The following is a 24450-nucleotide window of genomic DNA, read 5'->3' as shown; positions in this document are numbered from 1 at the left end:
ATGTTTGTAACAATCATGCTATATCGACGTTACCTATCTATATATCTGATGCTGCTAACTGCTGCTACCTGCTGCTAACTGCCATGCATCGATCGACGATATAACTAATTATTACTACTTACGTTTATATATGATGAAGAATTCATTTCATTTCATAAAATACATGTAATTCATAACATACCGATTCATGGTGGACGAGGTGGCGATCCGGACTTCAGGAACTGGAGCGCGGGATCGCGTTCCCGAAGAGGCAGCCGATGAGGATCTACTCGAGCCTGTGGAACGCCGACGACTGGCGCAGAGGGGCGGCTCGTGAAGACGGACTGGAGCAGGCGCCTTCACCGCGTCCTACGGCAACTTACAGCGCCGACGCCTCCCCAGCGCGGGGCTGGTAAACAGGAGCTCCTCCGCCACCCTCGCCAGGATGCGCTGGCTGCAGCGCAATTACATGATCTACAACTACTGCGCCGACCGCAACCGCTCCAGGGCTTGCCCCCGGAGTGCTCCATCCCTGATTCATCGCAAAACCAACACCAGATCGATCGCTTCAAATTACGACCGAAAAGAAAGAAAGGAACGAACGAACGAACAAACGAACGAACTCATCAGTTCTTTTTCGCTACTCTTTGCGTTTTTTTTAGTTACATATATATATATATATATATATATATATATATATATATATATATATATATATATATATCTCTGCCTTATAATATGTATGTTTTTGTGTAAAGAGTAACATACTCTGTTTTGTTGTTGTATGAAATCCCATTTGTTATTCTTTCTTGTTACTTCATATTAGTATTATAGTAATGAAATTCCAAGCTCCAAAACAGAGGATGATGACGATTTTCTTCTATTTATATTTATCAGGCTGCTGATCATCTAACATCTCTTTGGTACAGAACATTGCACTCTCGGCCTAATTCGTTTTACAGTTTGTAGTACGCTATATTTTTATATTTTCTATTTAAATCATTTAATTTTTGCCATTCAACTGAAGATGAATAGTAAGAAAAGATGTTGGTAAAGTTACTTTAAATTTAGTATCCAGTAGTTTCGTTTTTCACTTTGCGCTTCAGTTAATTTTTTATTAAATTATATAAAAAAAATTAAATATTTTATTTTTAATTTATCGAATATTTATTTTAGTATCTTTTTATTAAATTATATAAATTTTTTTTCAAATATTTTATTTATAATTTATCGAATATTTATTTTAGTATCCTTTTGTTTTAACTTTACAACTGATTTATCGAAAATAATTTATAAAAAAAATAATAAAAATAAAATAAAATTATAAAGTACGAAAGTAATAAACTTTAATAAATTATAAAATATTAAAGTAAAAAATACAAAACAGCGGAGATGATATTTGAATTTTTTTTTAATAATATAACTACTGCATTTTAGACTTTTTTTCCACGAGGGCGAGCAAGGCGCACATTGGCAGCATCAGTGAATGCTGTCTTCGCCGCCGCGTCTGCCTAATCATCGTTGTCGATATTGTCTTTGCCGCCACGTCTGCCTCGTCATCGTTGTTGTGTATCCGGACGATGCGATCGGCAGTTGCAGCCGCGACAGCAACATTGCCCGCCTTATGATTTTTTTGATATAATTACTAAATACTGTTGCAAAACTATGCTTTTCTTATCTCATTTATGCTGAAATTTGATCTCATTTTTGTTCTTGCTTAATCTTCGCATTTAATCCGTTGCTTATTTCTTTTATTCTTCTTTATTTCTTTTCTTTTTATTAAAAATATAAAATTATTGGTGTATATATTCAAAAAATAGAGGTTAACTACAAAATAATTTAAAAAGTGTCAACAAGCCGATCAAGTCGAGGCACGGATATCTCGCTCTCTTTAAGGAGATTCAAGCCCTCTGTGATTGGCAAAGCTTTTGAACCGATGCAGTAGAGTAATGACTTGTCCCCTCCAGGATACAACGGCTCGACCCTCGTCGTGTGTCTTTACCAACTCTGCACAAATAGATGAGCTCAAAACTCCACCAAAAGAAATACCCTTCTTTGACCTTCTCTCTCTCAAATAGAATATAGATATTGTAGTTTTAGTTGTTGTGTTGTTTGTTCAAGTGCATAGAAAAGTCCTCTATTTATAGGCTCTTAGAATAGGAGTTACAAGGATATAATGGTGTAGGTTAGGTTTCATTTAATAGAGCATAAAGGGAGTTATATACATACGTTGCAATCCTTTAGCTATAAGTTTAAAAAGCATAGGTTAAGTGAATAGGTAATTCACATGTAACATCATCATGAATGCTTAAGTAAAAAATCAATGTTTAATTAATAAAATGTAACAACATTCCCCCACTCATTTTATTATTAAGTATATATGAGAGTTTGATGACCAAAGAGGGACCGTTATACATAATGAATGTGTGCTCTGCATTGAACCTTCACTTAGTGAAACAGTAATCTCTACTCCAGAGCCAGAATGGTCTTAGAGTTGAACTTTGGCTGCTTAGGGGAAATAGAAAGTTACTGCTCACATATAACAATCGAGATGTTGACATGAGCTTTAATAAGTAACACGTTACGGCCTTATACTGATCCTGATTTTCATGAGCATTTTTTAGAATAAGCCCGTTTTCATAGGAAGCTGCCCCACTTCCATGCTCATATAGGTGAAATCCGTCAAGGGTACTCCTGTAATTCTGACACTCTACTTATAAGAGCCACAGATTTCATTAAGAGCAAAAGCTCAACCCTCTTTTCATTACAGGATGAATGCACCCACACCATAGGGATAGGAAAAGATGCGATCATATAGATCTATATATTATGCATTCTTTACGACCACCATATGATTCGTTTTTTTCATTGAACCCAATTTTCAGGATCTCTGATTATCGGGTTGGGTATTCTCATACGTGGTTCATGATATTATAGGCTTCAACTCTATCCCCCTCGATGTTCTCCAGATCCTTTCTCTTCCCAAGGCCTTGGTTAATGGATCTGCCAGATTATCAGTAGATTTAATATAATCTACACTGATAATACCATTCATATATGATCTCTTACGGATCTGGATTTACCGTTATAATAACGGTTTCTTACTCTACCAATAGTAGCAGTGCTATCACAGTGTATTAACACTGATGAAACTGATTTTTCCACAAATGGAATCTCAGACAATAAGTCTCTCAACCAACTAGCTTCCTCACTAGCTGAAGCTAAGGCAATAAGCTCGACTTCCATAGTTGACTTAGCAATGATAGTTTGCTTCTTAGATTTCCAACATATAGCAACACTTGCTAAAGTAAAAATATAACCAGTGGTAGGAGAAAGAATCATCCGATAGGGTATTCCAGTCAGCATCACTATAACACTCAATCACAGCAGGATACTTCTCATAAAACAGGCCATAAGTTTTGGTACCAACGAGATATCTCATTACACGTTCCATGGCATGCCAATGTTCTGTACCCGGCTTGCTTGTAAATCTACTAAGCATCTCTACTGTGTATGCAATATCAGGTCTCGTACAATCAGTCGCAAACCACAAGCTCCCAATCATACTAGCATATTCCTTTTGATTCAAAATTTCAATTTCACTTTTAATAGGAAACAAGTGAATACTCGAATCAAAAGGTGTAGTCACATACTTGCAATTAAGAAAGTTATACTTTCTTAAAATTTTCTCAACATAATGCGACTGATCAAGAAAGATCCCATCTGGTGTTTTGGTAAATTTCATACCCAAGATATAGTTAGCCTCACAAAGATCTTTCATTTCAAAATAATAATTTAGCATAATTTTTGTCTCATTTATAACATTTAAGTTAGAGCCAAAAATTAACAAATCATCTACATAAAGGCTAACAATCACATGCAACTTTTCAAATTTTTTGTAATAGATGCACTTATCACACTCGTTTAATTTAAAGCCATTCTCAATCATGCAAGAATCTAATTTTTCATGCCACTGTCTAGGTGCCTGCCTTAAGCCAAAAAAGGATTTATTTCGCTTGCACGCTTTATTTTCTTGTCTAGGCTCAATGAACCCCTCAGGTTGATCCATATAAATTTCCTCATTTAGGTCACCATTCAGAAAGGCAATCTTTAAATCCATCTGATGAATTTGTAAGTCATGAATTGTAGCAATAGCAATCAGAACTCTGATGGATGTCACTTTTGTCATCGGAGAAAAGGTATCAAAGAAGTTTAAATCTTATTTTTGTTTATAACCTTTTGCGACAAGTCTAGCTTTATACTTGTCTAAATCCGGTTTCAACTTCTTTCTGAGGACCCATTTACAACCAATTGTTGTACACCCTGGTGGTAAATCCACTAATTTTCATGTTTTATTAGAAATTAGGGATTCCATCTCATTGATACAGCCTCTTTCCAAAACATTGCATCATTTGAAAATAAAGCTTCTTGTAAAGAAAGTGGATTTTCTTCAATATTCAAAACAACATAATTAAGGCCAAAATCTTTTTATATTCTGTTTCGTTTACTTCTTCTTGGTTCAAAAATATTTTCTTCTTGATTTTGCACAAAAGAGTTTGAAGAACTCGGTTTATTTGAAACACTTTTAAAATCTTGACCCCCACTATTTTTCGATTTATAAGGAAACTTTTCTTCATGAAAAATAGCATCTCTTGATTAAAAAATCACATTATTTTCAATGTCTAAAAATCTAGAGGTTGTACTGTTCAAAGCATATCCAAGAAAAATACAAGTGGCAGCTCTAACACCTAATTTGGGTCTTTTAGGGTCTGGTAGTGTCACATATACTAGACAACCCTACACTTTAAGATATTTCAAATTTGGCTTATACCTTTTCCACAATTCAAAGGGTGTCACCTTAAACTTCTTATGTGGCACGCGATTCAAGACATAACATGTAGTTAAAATAGTTTCACCCCAAAGGTTTAAGGGTACACCAATGTCAACCATCATAGCATTTGTTAGCTTAATAAGTGTTCTATTTTTTCTCTCAGCTACTCCATTTGAGACAGGTGAATATGGAGCAGTAGCCTCATGGATTATTCCTAAAAACTGCACAAAAGAGTTGAATTCTGTAGATTCATACTCACGACCTTGATCACTTCTAATTCTCTTTATCTTTTTACCGAATTGGTTTTCTACTTCACGGAGGAAATATTTAAATTTATCAAAAGCATCACTTTTATTTTTTAATAAATAAACATAAGTATATTTAGAAAAATCATCGATAAAAGTGATAAAATATCTATTTCCTCCACGAGTTAGATTACTTTCAAATTCACAAATATCACTGTGAATTAGCTCAAGTAATTCGGTACTTCTTTCAATGCCCTTATGAGGTCGTTTAGTGATTTTTGACTTACTATATATTTCACATTTGTCAAAATTACTATTCAGTCTGGGAATTAATCCTAAACTACTCATCAAGCTAACATATCTGCTCTTAATATGACACAAACGAGGATACCAAAAATTCACAGAAGAAAGCATGTAAGCAGAAGTAGATGATGCTTTATTCTCAATGTTTAGTTTAAACATTCCGTTGCATGCATAACCTTTATCTATAAACTTTTCATTCTTAGAAATCACATACTGATCAGACGCGATGGTCTGTTTGAAGCCAGCTTTATTAAAAAGAAAACTTGACACCAAGTTCTTCCTAATCGAGAGTGTATACAACACATCTGTCAAGATAAGCACCCTTCTAGAAGAAAATTTTAACTCGACCTTACCACTCCCTAAAACTTCAGAAGTATGCGAATCACCAAGCATAATACTTCTTGATTGTTCATAGGGGGTATATGTTTTAAACCAAGCTTTATCATGACAGACATTCCTATTGGCACCAGAGTCTGCCCACCATCCTTCAGCATTCTCCACTAAGCGTATATCTATTATTATCGCCACAAGTGGCTCCTCGGTAACATTAGCTTGAGGTAAAACTTTATGTTTCTGGTATTTGCAAGGTCGAGCAATATGCCCACTTTTGCCACAGGCATAGCAAATTATAGAATTTTTCACATTTGAAGGAGGTCCTTGGTAATTTTTCTTAAATTGAGGTCTATCACTGTTCTTTTTAATTTTTTTCTTAGGCTTCAAGTATGTATTTCTAGAACGATTGTTATTAGATAAAGTATTAGAAGATACTAAGTTTACCTTAGTGGCGCTAGCATCATTCTCTTTTGCTTCAAGTGCATCTTGGCCTCTTGCCTCCTCTTCCACGCGAATGCGTGCAATTAATGTCTCGAGAGACATTTCCTTTTGCTTATGTCGAAGGGTCTTTTGGAATTCCCTCCATGATGGTGGTAGCTTGTCGATGATCCCTAGTACGATCAAGCTATCTCCAAACTTGACTCCTTCAGATTGAACTTCATGAGCGATCATCTGAAAGTCTTGAACTTGCTCCACCACGGATTTTCCCTCGACCATCTGGTAGCGACAGAAGCGGCTAGCAGCATACTTCTTTCCACCAGCTTACTCTGTATCATACTTAGCCACAATGCCTTCCAAATCTTTTCATAATAATCATAAAATTTATCCGAAAGGCAGTTAAGAAGATAATACCGACAGTTTTACTCATCCTTCTGGTATTTTTCAATTTTCTCGTAGTGCTCGAGAAGTTCGTCTTCATTCATATCGTCGGTATTTATTTTCTTTGGGTTCTTCTCCGTCAGAACGTATGCAACTTTAAGTAGGTTGAGGTAGAATAACACTTTTCCTTTCTACCTCTTGAAGTGGCTTCCGTTGAAGTGAAAGGGCTTGTTGAGATCTCCGGCAGCATTGTTGAACTTTTCATGTGTAGCCTCCATTCTTGAATCTCCTTAAAATTGTTGGTGTGTATATTCAAAAAATAGAGGTTAGCTACAAAATAATTTAAAAAGTGTCAATGAGTCGATCAAGCCGCAGCACGGATATCTCGCTCTCTTTAAGGAGATTCAAACCCTCTATGGTTGGCAAAGCCTTTGAACCGATGCAGCAGAGCACTGACTTGTCCCCTCCAGGATACAACGGCTCGACCCTAATCGTGTGGCTTCGCCAACTCTGCACAAGTAGATGAGCCCAAAGCTCCACCAAAAGAAACACTTTTCTTTGGCCTTCTCTCTCTCAAGTAGAATATAGATATTGTAGTTTTCGTTGTTGTGTTGTTTGTTCAAGTGCATATATATTGCTTGTTTGAGAAGTTCTTTGACCTTATTACATTATTTCAGAATATATTGTATTATTTGTGCCAATATGTTGCCTTTAGGTATGGCAGGGAGAACTTCGTGTAGTGTACTTCATTTTATGTTACGAACCGTATTAATTTTGTAATTCGGAACAATTTGTGCTTGTAACACACTGGACTTTTGCAAATTGCGAGGTTCGAGTGTTTGATCTGTGTTTTGAGTTTTTTCAGATATTCTGGATAGCCGTTGACGGTGTTCCGACCTATGATTCGCACCCCGAGAATCGAGGATTAAAATATGGCGCCAAAACCTCAAAAGTGCAGATTTTGGATTGCTCTCGGGTTTGACTTTGCAAGGCCGAGTACCGGTACTGCATCGGCGGAGTACCAGTACCCAGTGCATTTTCCCGCCTGGCAGAGGCTCGGTTTGCGCAAACTGCTGTTTGGTACCGGTACTCTTTCCCGCGTACAGGTACGCAGTGCAGACTGTAGTTTGCAATTTTTGAGGGGTGTTTTTGTTATTGTAGCAACACTACAAATACCCCACGCACCCTCTTGTGTTCCTTGAACTTAGAACAGAGGAAAACTAGGTAGGGAAGTCCTCCTCACCTCCTCTTTGAATTTCTTTCCCTTTTCTTGGATTTTTAGAGGATTAATCACATATTTTGCTTCTCTTTGGCTTTTTGGTGACATTTCCACCATGGGAGAAGTCTTGGAGCTTAGAGTGGAGCTTGTTGGAGGGGAGAACTTCAACTCTAGCTCCTTCCTAGCTAGGTATAGGACTTCAAGAGAGGTTAGTATCTATGATCCCTCCTTTGGATCATGTTGTGGTAGAGTTTTGGCTTATAAACCTAAAAATGATAAATCTAGGGTTTATTTGGAGATTTTAGATTTGTAGCTTTTGGAGCCTAATTGATTGGTTTAGAACCTTCCTTTAAGTTGGATTTGAAGGGTTCTAGCTCTTATTTAGAGATTGAGAGGGACTTTCACCATACAAGGTGAGTTTTGCCATTTTCTTGGGTTGGTTAATGTTTGATCTTAGGGTGTTCATTCATTGCGTTTAACTCTCTTAGTATTACCTTTAGGGAGTTAGAAAGCTAGTGGACACCCTCGTTCGCGCAAACGAAAAGGTCGCAAGGAGTTCTTGGTGAGTTTGACCTCACCGAAATGGGTGAACTCCCCCTATGCTATTTTACTTGTTGTACAAATAGAAATTCACGCATATTCATGCTAGATAGGGCATATATGAATTTTAGAATACTTAAAATATATATACTATGTTTTATGAAAAATCACCTTTATGTAGTAGTAGAGATTTGTGTATTGTACTCATGCATGAGAATAATATTCTTTTATGTGAGTCGGAATCATGTTTCATGAAATGAAAATGACTAGAATAATATGCTCTTGGACATAAAACTCATGCCTGACATAGTGGACAAAAATGCCATAAAGAGGCATTCAACCTCATGAATGGTTAAACTTCTACATGATGACATAGTGTTAGGCCTTTGGGTCACTAGCTTTTATACCATATTTTAGACATGATGACATTGGAATTGAGACGGATGATTACGCTTGCTTGCTATTGTACTCATTCGCACATGTTTGTGAGGGTCGCTCCCCACAAGCCGGCATTCCGAAGATAGCCATTGGGACATATGCTCGTCCATGCGGGATTGGGTGCCGAAATAGGATGCCGTGGGGAAGGTTCATTCCTAGGGTGGGAATGTTGACTACCATAGGGCCATTAGGCGTGGTGCAAGCCGGACTACCTTATGTAGGTCCTATATGATTGGAACAATATCGAACTAAAGCAAAATAGACATTAGACTATTTGTAATGTTGACATTTTACTAGTCGCATTGTGGACATCATGCTACTTATATATGTGTATACTTATTCATGTTAGAATAGTAATTATACTTGTGTAAATTCATGCTAAGTAGAGGCATAGTAGTTTAGCAAGTTTTATTCATGCTTAATATGCACGTTGTTCATTTCTTTTAAATATTAGAACTTACTACTTATACCTCCATCACCTAGTGGTGTATTTCACTAAGATCAGCGGTTTGCCCATTGGGAACTCAGGTCGTGGAAAGGGGATCACATCTAGCTAGATAGCGAGGAGTATTTTCATTAGGTGTTTCATCTCTCAATTTTTGTATATATTGTAGAGAGTGAGAGTTTTTGTATCCATGTGTAGAGACCACCATTTTTGTATTCCCAGCACTTGTAGTTGGATCCTATTGATGTACTACTTTATGCTTTACTTTAGTGGATTAGTTCTTTGATATTCTACTTGTCATTAGAATTTAGTTGTTGTATTCATGCTCTGATATCCCTAGTTGCTTGTTCATTATCGCTTTTATTATCCCATTGTTGTAGACGCCTTATATGTTGTAGATATATGGCGGGTCTGGACACGCACCGGGCGGGCTTCCGTTGGCTCACGGTGCGTTACAGATTAATTTAGTATCAAAGCCTAGGGTTGAGTCTTAGTGGACCTAGGGTTGAGTCTTAGTGGACTTAGCAAACCTTAGGCCGGTTGGATTATAGAAAATAGACTCGTGAGAGACGTGGTCTATTTGACTTGTAAGCGAAAGTACTATGATTGGGTTTATGATAACTCTAAAAATATTGGAGTTTAATCGAAGCGTATAACTTCTAACTTCGCGAAGGGTTACGTTGGCAGCCGACAACATAACATCAGGAGTTAGTAGTAAAGGACATTTCATTACTTTCTTATGATTTGGGGTATTATTTGCTTGAGTGGGGTTGCGATAGCGTGGGTTTTACTAACTTGCGCTTTTATGATCTTGTAGTGACTATGCCGACTACTCGCTCCAAATCTGTTGGGGCGGAGAACGCGTAAAACCTCGAGGAGGTGGAGTGTAAGAAAATGAAACCTCGATATGTAAATTCGAAACTTCGATCAAAATTGATCGAAGGCGAGTTCGGGACGCTTCGGAAAGGCCGAAGGCGTCGAAAATGGCTTTTGTGCATTAAGAAGGGACCTTGGAGAGCAGGCTAGTGTAAATCTGCACATTTGCAGATTTTTCATGAGTGTTAGATGATGTATATGTTGCAGTTGGTGTAATCACTTGCCGATGGCCGAGTTCGCCTACAACAACAGTTATCAAGCTAGTATAGGGATGGCACCGTTTGAGGCTCTCTATGGGCGGAAGTGCCGATCTCCTATACACTGGAGTGATGTGGGCGAACATGTGGTGTTAGGCCCCGATGTCTTGCAGGAGGCGGAAGGGAAGGTCCGCCTTGCTCGCCAAAGATTACTCACGGCTCAATCTAGACAAAAGAGTTACTCAGATAAGCGTCGTCGAGATTTGGAGTTCACGGTAGGAGACCGTGTCTTCTTAAAGGTGTCACCTATGAGAGGGGTGAAGCAGTTCGGAGTGCGGGGAAAGTTGAGTCCCCGGTACATTGGGCCGTATGAGGTGTTGGAGCGGATTTGTGCGGTAGCATACCGGCTTGCATTACCTCCCAAGCTCGCGGATGTCCACAATGTGTTCCACATCTCTAACCTTCGCAAGTATATTCACGACCCCGAGCATGCTTTGTTATGTGAGCCACCGAAATTGCAAGAGGATATGTCCTACGAAGAGTTTCCGGTGTCGATTATTGCTCTAGAAGTGCGCAAGTTGAGAAATCGCGAAATTTCCTGCGTCAAGGTTCGGTGGAGCAATCACGACGATCGCGAAGCCACGTGGGAACTCAAAGACGTGATGAAAGCGCATCATCCTCATCTCTTCGAGGAGTTAGTTGAGGTATGAGTTTAAGTTTAAGTTGAGTTTAATTTAGTTTCGAGGACGAAACTCCTTTTAAAGAGGGGAGGATGTAAGGAAATGAAACCTCGATACGTAAATCCAAAACTTCGATCAAAATTGATTGAAGGCGAGTTCAGGACGCTTCGGAAAGGCCGAAGGCGTCGAAAACGGCTTTTGTGCATTAAGGAGGGACCTTGGAGAGCAGGTTAGTGCAAATATGCACATATGTAGATTTTTCATGCTCTCGGGGACCGGATCCTGGTTGGAGGGACCGAACCCCGTACACGCAGAAAGTCGCAGAAATAATATTGCGTGCAACTTCTGCTCTCCGGGACCGGACCCTCTAGAGGGACCGGACCCCGTACCCGAAAATTGCTCAGTTGGGGCTGTGCACTAAAGGCATTGTTGAGGGTGTTTCTTGCAATTTTGCATTAGTGGAGGCTATTTGAGGGTGGAATGAGATCTTCTCTCTCATTTCTTTCAACCCTAAGCCTAAAACTCTCTCCCTCACTCTCTCTCTAAGCTCTCATTCTCTCTCTCTTCAAGGTGGAAAGGAGGAGAAAGGATTGGAGGAGAAGAAAGCAAGGAGGAGGATTTTGGTCTTCTTCATTTTCTTCCTTGGGTTGGAGCTAGCTTTTGGAGGTAAGCTTAATGCTCTTTAATGGTAGAACTCTAGGGTTTTAATATTATACTCTAGAAATGGTTTTAATGGAATCCTAGTATGCCAAATAGATGATTAATACTTGAATTATGAGAGAAAATAGGGTATTTTGCAATAGTCACAATTTAGGGCTCCAAAATGGGATTTTGTAAAATGCTTGGATTGGATCTAAATTGATCTCCTATAAACCTAATTGTTAGGTATTCTAACGCGCTGGTGAAATCGGTTCGGCAATTCATCGAGCCTACGCGAAGATATCGCCGAAAAGGACGTTTTCGGCTTCGTTTCCGCCTAGAAGGCCGAGCCGGCAACTAAAAATCACGAAATTGGAATCGTAGCTTCGTGGCATCACCAAAATGTGGGTGGTGTCATCTCGAAGCAGTTGGGCTTCCCCCTATGTCTGAGTTACATTGTTGATCTCATTCTTGCATACTAATATTATGCATGATAGGGTATTTGGATAGTTGCATTTCTATTCTTTGCATGCTTCCTTGGTAGTGTAGCATTGAGGCTTGACACATGAACTTAGGATGCATGAGAATAAGGTCATGTGACTTAGAACCCTATAGTGATAAGATAAGTGATGAACTTGGTCTTATGTTGATGAAAAACTAATGATGTGTGAGCTAGTGTACTGAAACACTTAAAACAAGAATGAGTGGCATGTAGATAATGTTGAATACATGACGAGTGGCATGAAATCTAGTGTAGATGAAACATTGATTTAGATCATGATATGTGACGTGAGAACTTAGTGTAGTCGAAACACTATATCATTGAACATAGGGATAGTTGGACTCCCGAGTGATTGTTAACCCGAGTTGATAGGGTATCCTTAGTTGACGAGGATGGGATCATACTCACATAGTCTGTTTTGCGCTTGGAGTGGTCACTCCACACAAGCCGTGCACTTCGGAGTTGTCACACGAGGGTCAGTAGCTATGTAACACACTGGGCTTTTGCAAATTGCAAGGTTCGAGTGTTTGATTTGTGTTTCGAGCTTTTCCATATTTTCTGGAGGGTCGTAGACAGTGTTTCGACCTATGCCTTGCATCCCGAGAATTGAGGTTTAAAACTTTGCACCAAAACCCAAAAAGACGAATTTTTGGTCTGCTCTCCGGTTTGCTTCTGCTGGGCTGTGTACCGGTACAGCCTTGATGGTTGTACCGGAACAGATTTTGTACCGGTACACCTTGATGGCTGTACCGGTACAAATAAAATTTTTTACCAACCCGAGGCTCGGGTTTGTGTGTTCGGGGGATGTGTACCGGTACACTTTCCCGTATACCGGTACACTTTGCCAGATTTCAATATGGATGTTTTTAAGGGGTGTTTTTGGAATTATAGCTATACTACAAATACCCCACGCCCTTTGCTGAGTCCTTGAGCTTGGAACACCAGAGAAGAAGGTAGGGAACCTCCTGTTTTCCTCTCTTTGGATTTTATTCCCTTTTTGTTGGATTTTGATGGTTTTATCTCCTCTTTTTGCTTCTTGGTGCAATCTACACCATTGGAGAAGCCTTGAGCTCGTGGTTGGAGCTCGTGGAATGAGAGAACATCAACCCTAGCTAATTGTGGATTTTATTTGAGGCTTCTAAAAGGTAAGTAACATATTTCTAGCTTTAGATTCATGTTTTGTTGGTTTATGCTAGATGAAACCCTAGATTTGGAGACTTAGGGTTTATAATGGGGATTTTTGATCTAGGGCTTTTAGTGCTAAATTGGTTGGATTAGAACCTTCCTCTAGGTTGGATTGGAAGGGTTCTAACTCTCATTTGAGGGTTGAGAGAGATTTTCTACACTTAGGTGAGATTTTGCCCTTATCTTGAGTTGGTTAATGTTTAACCTATGTGTTATTCGTAACGTTCGTATAACACTCCTAGTTTAACCTTTAGAGAGCTAGGAGGCTTGTGGGCACCTTCGTCGGCACAAACGAAGGGTTGCGAGGAGACTTGGTGGGGTTTGACCTCACCAAAATAGGATAAATCTTTCCTATGATGGTTTTTATTTATTGTAAAATAAAAATGCATGCATATTCTTGCTAGATAGAATATTTGAGAATTTTAGAATGCTTAAAATGCACATATTATATACAAAGCATATTGGACCTCCATGTAGTAGAGAGTTTTCATGTTGGGCTTGGAGCCTATGGTTAGCATTCTTATACTTGGTTTGGGATCATGTTTTATTTAGTGAAAATGATGAGTACATTGCACTCTTGGGCTTAGAACTCATGCTTGGCATGGGAATGAGTTAATGTTATAAAGTGGCATTGGGCTCAGCATATGTACGGACTTAGTAAGCTAATGTCATAAAGCGGTATTGAGCTTGGAATATGAATGGATTTAGTAAACTAAAGTCATAAAGCGGGCATTGAGCTTGGAATATGAATGGATTTGGTAAACCTATTGTCATGAAGTGGCATTAGTGTTGGAATGGGATTTTGACATAATGAGAGATAATGTCATTTAGAGACATCGAACTTAATGAACGGTTAAGCCTTCACTTGCGCAATTGGACATTGGGCTAGACCCTTGGGGTTGCTAGTGAGTATTTCCATGTTAGAGACATGATGACGAGATCCGTGAGATGATGACTATGCTTGCTTGCCATTTGTGCTCATTCGCATATACTTGTGAGGGTCGCTCCCTACAAGCCGGCACTCCTTAGTTGGCCTTTGCGACGCAGTTCGCGTGTGCGGGATTGAGACGCCTGTAGGGTCGCGTGGGACAGCCTCATTCCAGCGTGGGATGATGAGCTACCATGGACAGCTAGGCGGCGAGACGGCTATAGGATCGTGTGGGACAGACTCATTTCTAGCGTGGAATGATGGGCTACCACAGGCAGCTAGGCGGCATAAGCTGGACTATACATTTGTAGATCCTAAATGAGATTGAACGAGAACATTAATCAATATTATGACAATCACTACTTGATAGCATAGAGTAGTTGGATTATTGGACTTTGGGACATGTAGTATACTTGATAGTATTATTTATTGCATCATTGTATACTTGGTAGCCATAATAGAACATAATTGTTATGTATTGACATATTGGAATCATGATAGAATAGATGTACACCATGTTGACATTATGTATACTTGTGGCATAGTAGAATAGCATTTTATCATATGCTTTCATTTTTGCAGTTATTTTCAGTTATTCATATCTGCTCTCTTTTTGGGCCTAGTGGTGCACTTTGCTCAGGTCAGCAATTGCCTACTGGGAACTATAAATTATAGTTCTCATGCCCCCTGTTTCATGATTTTCTTTCAGAGCCTTCCACGCCGGGAGAGGCTCGGGATCGCGGGAAAGGTATCGCCTCGGGCTAGCTAGCGAGGGATTCATCGATAGGTGGTCCACCTCTCTTTTATTTCTTTTTGGAAGAGGTTGAGAGATTTGTACCTTTTTGTAGAGACCACCCTTTATATGTATCTTGAGATTTATGATGTATTAACCTATGGTTTACTTTAGTGGTTTAGTTACCTTTGATTCCCCTTGTTGATAGAACTTAGCTGTATACCTGCTCTGATATCTCTAGATACTCTCTTTTTCTTGTTCACTTATCGCTATTGTTGTAAACGCCTTATATGTGCTGGCATATGGCGGGTTTGGGCACGCATCGGGCGGGCCTATGCCGGGTCCCGGGGCGTGACAAGCTAGCTATCTCGCAGGCGGTCTCGGGTAAGTCGAGCGGCTAGGGACTCCTCACCTAGAGGATTTGAGATGTGAGTCGAGGGCGAACCTTCGGGTTAGCCAAGTTATTGGGTGAATAAATGAATGGCGTTGTTTATTGAATAAAGTAGCATGACAGCTGACTTCTTTACTATGTAGTTCATACATTCATTACAGTTGATTGAGGCATAGTAGCATACTTTTACTTTTCATTACTATGTCGCTGTTGCTTCCATATCTATCTATCTATCTATCTGCTTATGTCTGCTTAGACCTAGTGGGGAGATCGGCGGAGTCGGCAGTCGAACCCACTGGGAACTATGGATAATAGTTCTCACCCCACTTTGTTGCAGGGCCGAGTTCGAGCCCTCCGGGCGAGGATCGTGGTAAGGGCTTAGTGCCCTAATAGCTAGTAACTTTCCTTATTGCATTAGACACTCTATGTATATGAGTGTTAGATGATGTATAGGTAGTGAGATGCTCTTGGAGAGTTGTTGATGATCTTGCAGAACTTATGTCCACATTTTGGGAGATGTAAATGTAATCAAGATGTATAAATAGTTGAATGTGATGTAATAGATAGAACTCTCTCTTTTGTTCACTTGTATGCATACTTGTGGCTTGCTTTCGCTTGTTTAGCACTTGTGGTGCTTGTATCATCGCTTGCTAGATCATGCATGTATTTAAGTTTTTCCTGGGCACTTGTTTGTACATGATCTTGTTGCTTTAGAGCCTTGGGCGGACATGGGAGGTGTTGTCCGTCGGTGTCTGTTTGACGTGCCCGAATCGACCAAACTAGCGGTCTCGGGGAGTGACATGGAGACCTCCGCTACTTCCGGATCTAGCGAGGTATGTGATTTGAGGACCCAGCTTGCGGTTCTCACTGATTTAGTGGCACAACAAGCGGCAGCGGCTCAGCGACAGGCTGATGTGGCGCACCGACAGAAGTCGCGGATGAAGCGGCTGGAGGATTTGTTGCTACAGCAGGTAGCTGCTAGGGAGACTCAGATTCCCACACCGCCTGCACCAGTTGAGGACGTTGCACCAAGGGTGCAGTCTCCCGCGCCCGGCTCTTCGCGAGCGGCACCTTTGGTTAAGCCTCCGGAGGAGGTTGTCGCGGCACCCCCAGCTCAGGTGGCTCCAGCGGGGCCATTCTTCCCCGTGATAGTTGAGGGAGCGGAACGGGATCGGCTCATGGATCGCCTCAACGAGTTTAGGAGGTGCAGTCCCCGGATCTTCGATGAAGAGAAGGCCGACCATTGGATCGTGGAGAAGTGGTTGATGTACATGGAAAAGCTTTTCCGCGACACCTTCGTGGAGTAGAGAGACCGAGTTTAGCTCGCCACTCATCACCTGGACGGCGAGGCCTACCGTTGGTGGTTGGATATTCAAGACAACCCCAGCACGGATTTGATGGCTATTTCATGGAAACGGTTCAAGGAGCTTCTTTTGGCGCATTACTTTCCCGACAGTGTCAAAAGGCAAATAGAGAAAGACTTGCGCGGCTTGCGCCAAGGGGAGCGGACAATAGCTGAGTACGAGCGGGAGTTCTCTCAGCTCCACCATTGCGTGCCTTTCGTTGTGCGGGAAGACGAGGACAAGGCACGCATCTTCGAGAGTGGACTGCGGCCATTGATCTTTCGCTTTATGTAATCATCAAATCTGCAGACCTACGGGGAAGTAGTGAACCGCGCTCTCATTGTGGAGAGGGGCGCGGCTGACGTGCAGGAGCGGCGCGAAGGCTTGGACAAGGGTAAGGGCAAAAGACTCGTAGCTGAGGGTGCGAGTCAGGCGCACTCTAGGAGGCCGCCGAGATCCCCTAGAAGCCAGTCGAGAGGGCGTGGCTCGTCGGCGTTGCGAGGAGGTTCTGATTGTTGCCGACCTCCCCAATGTGTGATCTACGGTGGTCCTCACATTCCACCGTAGTGTCCGCAGCGGGGAGGTAGGTGTCTCCTATGTGGCCAGGAGGGCCACTTTCGGACCGAGTGCTCGAGAGGTTCGTCACCGGCACCGTTATCTGCATCGGCACCGGCATTACGAGCTGCCAGCCAGGGGACTCCATCGGCACACTACCCGCCTGGGCAGCCACCCGTCCAGCGACAGACTGAGGGGTCACGACAGGCCCCGAGCGGGCACATGTACGCGGCCCAGAGAGAGGAGGCGACAGCAGCCGAGGATGTGGAGCAGGTATCATTTTATTATATGGCATTAGAGTTCGAGTATTATTTGATACAGGTGTATCGCATTTATTCAACGATCGGCTGTTTGCCAAGTTGCATGGCATCCCGTTAGTTTCTTTGTTGCAATCGGGACGTGTTGTTGCCCCGACCATTCCTTGGACATTAGGGAGTTTTCCCCCAGTTACCCTGTTCGAGTAAGAGATTGGATTATGCCCGTGGATCTACTAGCTTTGCACAAACTTGGAGAGTTTGATGTGGTTTTGGGCATTGATTGGTTGACCAAGTACTTCGCCACTATCGATTGTAAGAATCGAACGGTGACCTTTAGAGAGTCGGGGTAGGAGGATGTTGTATTCAGGGGATGTCAGAGTTCGCTGTTTGCGATGGCGTTTAGCTCTTCGCGAGCTAGATAGTTGATCAGCAGAGGCTATGTAGTCTATTTGGCTAGTGTTGTGCTGAGGGGTGATGATGATACCCCTAGAATTGAGGATATTTCGGTGGTGCGGAAGTTTTATGACGTGTTTCCAGCTAAGCTACCAGGTATGCCACCTGATAGGGAGATTGAGTTTGTGGTAGATCTCGTCGCTGGGACTACTCCAATATCAAAGGCACCCTATAGGATGGCACCGGCTGAATTGAAAGAGCTGAGGGCACAACTACATGATTTATTGGATAAGGGTTTCATCCGGCCGAGTATCTCGCCTTGGGGAGCACCGGTCTTATTTGTTAAGAAGAAGGACGGATCGCTTCGCTTATGCGTGGATTATCGTGAGTTTAATAAAGTCACGATCAAGAACAAGTATTCGTTACCGAGGATTGATGATCTATTTGATCAACTTCAAGGATCAAGTGTGTATTCCAAGATCAACTTACAGTCAGGATACCACCAGTTAAAGATTGCACCTGAGGATGTATCGAGGACAGCTTTTAGAACACGGTATGGACATTATGAGTTTACTGTTATGTCGTTTGGGCTTACTAATGCCCCGGCAGCTTTTATGGATCTAATGAACCGTGTTTTTAAGCCTTATCTAGACAGATTCGTTGTGGTGTTCATCGACGACATCTTGGTTTATTCCTGAAGCGATAGGGATCACGAGGAGCATTTAAGACTTGTACTTCAAGTGCTTCGGAAAAAGAAGCTTTATGCCAAGTTGAAAAAATGTGAATTTTGGCTTTGAGAGGTGGCCTTTTTGGGACATTTGATTTCTGGATCGGGTATAGCCGTGGATTCTAGAAAGATTGAAGCAATTAAAGATTGGCCTCGACCGACTAGCGTTATCGAGATACAGAGTTTTCTTGGATTGGCCGGTTACTACCGGAGGTTTGTTGAGGGGTTTGCAAGGTTGTCTACCCCCCTCACGCGGCTTACGCACAAAGGTACTAAGTTCATTTAGAATGATGCATGCGAAAAGAGCTTCCTAGAGTTGAAAGAAAGATTGACGACCGCCCCGATCTTGACCCTACCAGTTGCTGGAGCAGGGTATGTGATTTACAGTGATGCTTCCTGTCACGCCCCGGGAAGCAGCGGAAGCCCGCCTGGTGTGTGCCCAAACCCGCCATATGCCTACAACATATAAGGCGTCTACAACCAAGCGATAAATAAAGCAATAATAGATGAGCATCTAGGAGTATCAGAGCATACAACAACTAGATTCTAGAATAAGGAGATAACATAAAAGAACTAATCCACTAACATAAATCATAAGATAGTACATCATAAAATTTCAAAATACAAGTGCTAAAGATACAATAGTGGTGGTCTCTATGCATGGATACAAAAACTCACACTCTCTACAATAATATAAAAATAGAGAGATGAACCACCTAGAAGAAAATACTCCTCGCTATCTAGCTAGTAGCGATCCCTTTACCGCAATCCCGAGCCTCTCCCAGGGTGGATGGCTCTAAAATAAATCAACAAAACAGGGGGCGTGAGAACTATTAATCAATAGTTCCCAGTGGGCAATTGCTGACCTCAGCGAAATGCACCACCAGGCTAAAAAGGCAAAAGTAGTATGTTCAACTTTTAAATGGAAAGTACAATATGTATATAAAACATGAAATAAACTTACTAACTACTTTGCCTCTACTTTAGCATGAATTTTCACAAATATAAATGTCATTCTAACGTGAATATGTATAAGTATAACCAACATGATGTCCACAAGTGCAACTAGTAAAATGTCATTGTTTACTAATTTGTCAAATATCTACTTTGCATTTTTGTTCAATAATGTTCCGATCATATAGGACCTATCCGTGGGTAGTCCGGCTTGCACCGTGCCTAATGGCCCTGTGGTAGTCAACATTCCCACCCTAGGAATGAGCTGTTGGCCTAGTGGCCCTAATCTTTCATTAGATTTTGATGATAACAAATAATTACGATTATTGGACTAATCTTTTATCTTGAGTTTTGTGTTTTTGATCTCTCTATCTTCAAAAGGACTCGAGATGGGCAATCTTCTAGCACCAAGCTTCACCACTTGAAGCTATGCTTGCTTCCTTTGTCAAATAGACAAACTCACTCTCTCTATTCTTAATTTGATTAACATCATTAGATTGAGAATTTTTGAGCTAAGTTTAATCTATTCCTCTTATCACTTTATAGCTCACTTGATCTATCTCTATCTTGTGATATGGTGTATAGGATTTTAAAATATTCAAATCTGCTCAAAATCAGTTTTCTGTCAAGTTACTGTCTCTGGACTCTAATCTGGGCGCCCTAAAGTGGATCCGAAACTTATGTGTTTTTTGGATCCTGCTGTTTGCTGTTCGGGTGGTCCAAAAATTTCTTTACCTGATCTGGGCGCCCGAATGTCTTTTTAGGGCAACCGAATTGTTTGACTTGACAGGTTACGTGTTCTGGACAGTACGACGAACCAGCCCGAAAAGTTCTGACGCGGCGCGGCGCAGGCGGCGCGCGTGCTGGAAATCTAGGCGTCCACATCTTCTGGAAGCCCAAAATGATTTCGCTCAGAGAAAAGGGGCGCACGTGATTTGTCTGTCAGAAAAGTCAGCGCGCATGTTCTGGGCACCCACAATTTCTGAAGGCCCGATTGTACGAATCCAGAAAGGCGGCGCATGATGTCTGACAGGCAGCTGGAAGCGCAGTGCTTGTGCACAACTTCTGGGCGCCCGAAATCAGGTTTAGGGCGCCCGAAAGTGCAACGGTCTGGAGCTGACAGAGGCTATAAATAGATGGCTTTGAGGCCTTTCTCAGTCTTTTTTAGAAAGTTGATTTGAGCTTAAAAATTTCAGTATTTCTAATACTCTTAGCTCTCCATTCTCTCTCTAAACTTGAGTGCAATTTGTAGTGAAATTAAATCTTGTAAAAAGAGAGAGAAGCAAAGTCTTGGAGCTTGAAAAGAAGAAGGTGTTGGTGTGAAGGCTTGGTGCTTGCCCGCAAAAGCATCATCTAGTGGAGATCCAACGTTCTCTTGTGTTGAGGAGTTGGCAGGGACGTAGGCAAAGTGCCGAACCTCGAAACAATTCGATTGTGTTCCTCTTTGAGTTTGCATTTCTCTAAACTCCTCCTCTATTATTTGTTTCGGGTTTTTAAATTGCTTGATTATTTAGCCTTTTATTTTAGAAACCTAATTCACCCCCCCTCTTAGGTTGCCATTTTGATCATCAATTGGTATCAGAGAGAGGTCTCACATTATTTAGATTAAAATGTAAGTGAGAATGGCATCCATGGGAAAGAATATCGAAGGACAATCTATTGTTCAGCCACCATTTTTTGATGGGACCGATTATCTTTTTTGGAAGATTAGAATGAAGATATTCTTTCAATCTCTAGATTTTGATATTTGGGATATAATTGAAAGTGGTTATATCACTCCATCAAAACCAAGAGCGGAATGGAATGAAGCAGAAAAATTTCGCTTTCAATTGAATGCTAAAGCTATCAATTCATTCTTTTGAGCTCTTAGTAGAGAAGAGTTTCATCGAATCTCTACATGCACAATGGTTAAAGAGATTTGGGATAATTAGAAGTTACTTATGAAAGGAATCTAAAATAGGCATGCTTATGTCAAGTTATGAACTATTCAAAATGAAGGAAAGTGAATCCATTTTGAATATGATCACAAGATTTACTAACATTATAAATAGCTTGAAAGCCTTAGGTGAGGGTTTTCCTCAATCGGACTTGGTACGAAAACTTCTTCACAAACTACCAAGAAGTTGGATACCTAAGGTTACGGCTATCCAAGAAGCTCATGACTTGGACAAAGTAAAGATTGATCAACTTGTCGGATCACTCATGGCGCATGAACAACGCATCAAAGAATATGACAACGAAGCGGCTCCCGAGAAAAAGAAAAGCCTTGCACTTAAGGGAGTCATTGCTTTCGATAGTGAAGATGGCGAAGAAGGCTCAAGCGAAGAAATCGCTATGATTTCAAAAAGGCTTGACCGACTAATCAAGAAGCGCAACTTGAGGAGACCTAAACGAGACGGGTTCAAAGGTGAAGGATTCAAGAAAGGGATCATTTGCTACAATTGCAATAAACCGGGGCATTTGAAAAGTGAATGCACTCTTCCAAGCAAGGCCTTTAAGAAAGACAAGAAAAAGAAAGCTTTCAATGTAGTAAATTGGGACGCCCCCGACAAGTCTAGCGATGACGAATCGAAAAACGAAGTTGCCCAAATTTGCCTTGAGGAGCAAAGCTCAATTCTATGTCTTATGGCTCTTTTCTCATTGCCGTCCTCGAGTTCATGGCTTTTGATCGTTATGACGTGAGGCTGATGAAGTACCCCTCCACTATCACTATGGCTACTTTTCCATCCTTGGCTTCAAGAAAAATCGTCATGGCATTTGGGTAAGGAAACATGTGATTGATCAACCTAGCGACGATAGTGATGACAATGTCGACCCCGCGGATGATCCTATGCCTCATGAGCCACCACCACAAGCGCCCTCTCCACCGGTAAGCAAGCGTAAATATCCGTCTCAAGCCCAATGTCATCATTTCTAAAACATGGTATAAAGGCTAGTGATCCAATGGCCTATCACTATGTCATCATGTAGCAGTTTAACCATTTGCTAAGTTCTTTATGGCATTTTTGTCCACTATGTCAAACATGAAACATGAAACATGAAACATGTTTTCCTAGTCATTTTCATTACATGAAATATGTTTTCAAACCATATAATAGAATGCTATTCTCATGCATGATAATGATGCACATATCTCTCTCTACTACATAGAGGTAATTCTCATGAAACATAACATATGTATCTTAAGCATTCTAAAATTCTCATATACTCTAGCATGAATATGCATAAATTTCTACTTTTGTAACAAGGAAAATAGTATAGGGGGAGTTCACTCATTTCGGTGAGGTCAAACCCACCAAGAACTCCTCGCAACTCTTTCATTTGCGCCAATGAAGGTGTCCACTAGTCTCCTAGCTCCCTAAAGAAAATTCTAAGAGAGTTAAACGCAAGGAACGAACACTCCTAGGTTCAAACATTAACCAATCCAAGAAAAGGGCAAAAGCTCACCTTGTAAGGTGAAAACCTCTCTCAATCTCCAAATGAGAGTTAGAACCCTTCTAATCCAACCCGAATGAAGGTTCTAAACCAATCAATTGAGCTCCACAAGCTACAAATCAAAAATTCTCAAATAAAACCCTACATTCTCATTTCTAGGTTTTCATCTCAAAAACTCTACCAAAACAAGATCTAAAGAGAAGATCTATGCTACTAACTTCTCAATAAGCTTCAATCTGAGCTTGGATTGAGCTAAGGTTGAAGATTGATCCTCTAGAAAGCTCCTCCCTCCAAACCAAGGCTTCTCCAAAGGTGGAAATCCAACACGAAGCAAATAGGAGGGAAAAAGAGAGATCAAACCAAGTAAAAACCAGAGAAATGGGAGAAAAACCAAGAGGGGGGGCCCTCGCCTGTTTCTCCACGTTTTAGGGCTCAAAAGAGTCCTCAAGGGCTATGGAGGGGTTATATAGAGTTGCAACATTTGCAAAAACACCGTCCAACAACGTGCAGTCTGCACTGCACTGCGTACCGGTACGCGGGGAAGAGTATCGGTACCACGCAGCAGCCTGCACAAACTCGAGCCTGGGGTTTGCGAGAAAAGGCACTGGGTACCGGTACCAGCCTGATGCCGTACCGGTACCAGGTCCAATTTCGTTGCGGGATCAATGCAGTACCGGGTCTCTGCCTTGCAGAGTCCAACCCGAGAGCAGCCTAAAATCTTCACTTTAGAGATTTTGGTGCTAAGTTTTAAATCTCGATTCTCGGGATGCGAGCCATAAGTCGGAACATTATCAACGACTCTTCTAAATACCTAGAAAATTCGGAACACAGATCAAACACTCGAACCTTGCAATTTGCAAAGATCCAGTGTGTTACACTTTCTTTAATGGATTGGGCTGTGTCTTGATGCAGGATGGAAAGGTGATCGCGTACGCCTCTCGCCAATTGAAGGATTATGAAAGGAACTATCCTACACACAATTTGGAGTTGGCGGCCGTAGTCTTTACATTAAAGCTATGACGTTACTATCTTTACGGCGAGCGGTGTGAAGTGTACACGGATCACAAGAGCTTAAAGTATTTATTCACTTAGAAGGAGTTGAACTTGAGACAGCGCAGATGGTTGGAGCTGCTCAAGGATTATGATCTAACGATTCTCTACCACCCGGGCAAAGCCAATGTGGTGACATATGCGTTAAGTCGGAAAACGATGGATAACTTAGCGATATTTGTTGTCACTCAACCGCCGTTGATTGAGCAAATGAAGCGGTTAGAGTTGGAAGTGGTAACTCCTGATACACCCTTGAGGTTTATGGCATTAGTGGTGCAACCGACATTATTGGAAAGGATTAAAGAAAAGCAAGTTTACGATATGGAGTTGCAAAAGATTTGAACTAAAATGGTCGATGGTTACACGGGTGATTTCCTTGTGGATGATCAAGGGTTGTTGCGTTTCCGCGGGCGGATTTGTGTACCGGCGGAATCGGCAATTAAAGAGAATATA

The sequence above is a fragment of the Ananas comosus genome, linkage group 6, assembly GCF_001540865.1.
Source record: "Ananas comosus cultivar F153 linkage group 6, ASM154086v1, whole genome shotgun sequence".
Taxonomy (NCBI): domain Eukaryota; kingdom Viridiplantae; phylum Streptophyta; class Magnoliopsida; order Poales; family Bromeliaceae; genus Ananas; species Ananas comosus.
Note: the sequence above shows the minus strand (reverse complement) of the source record.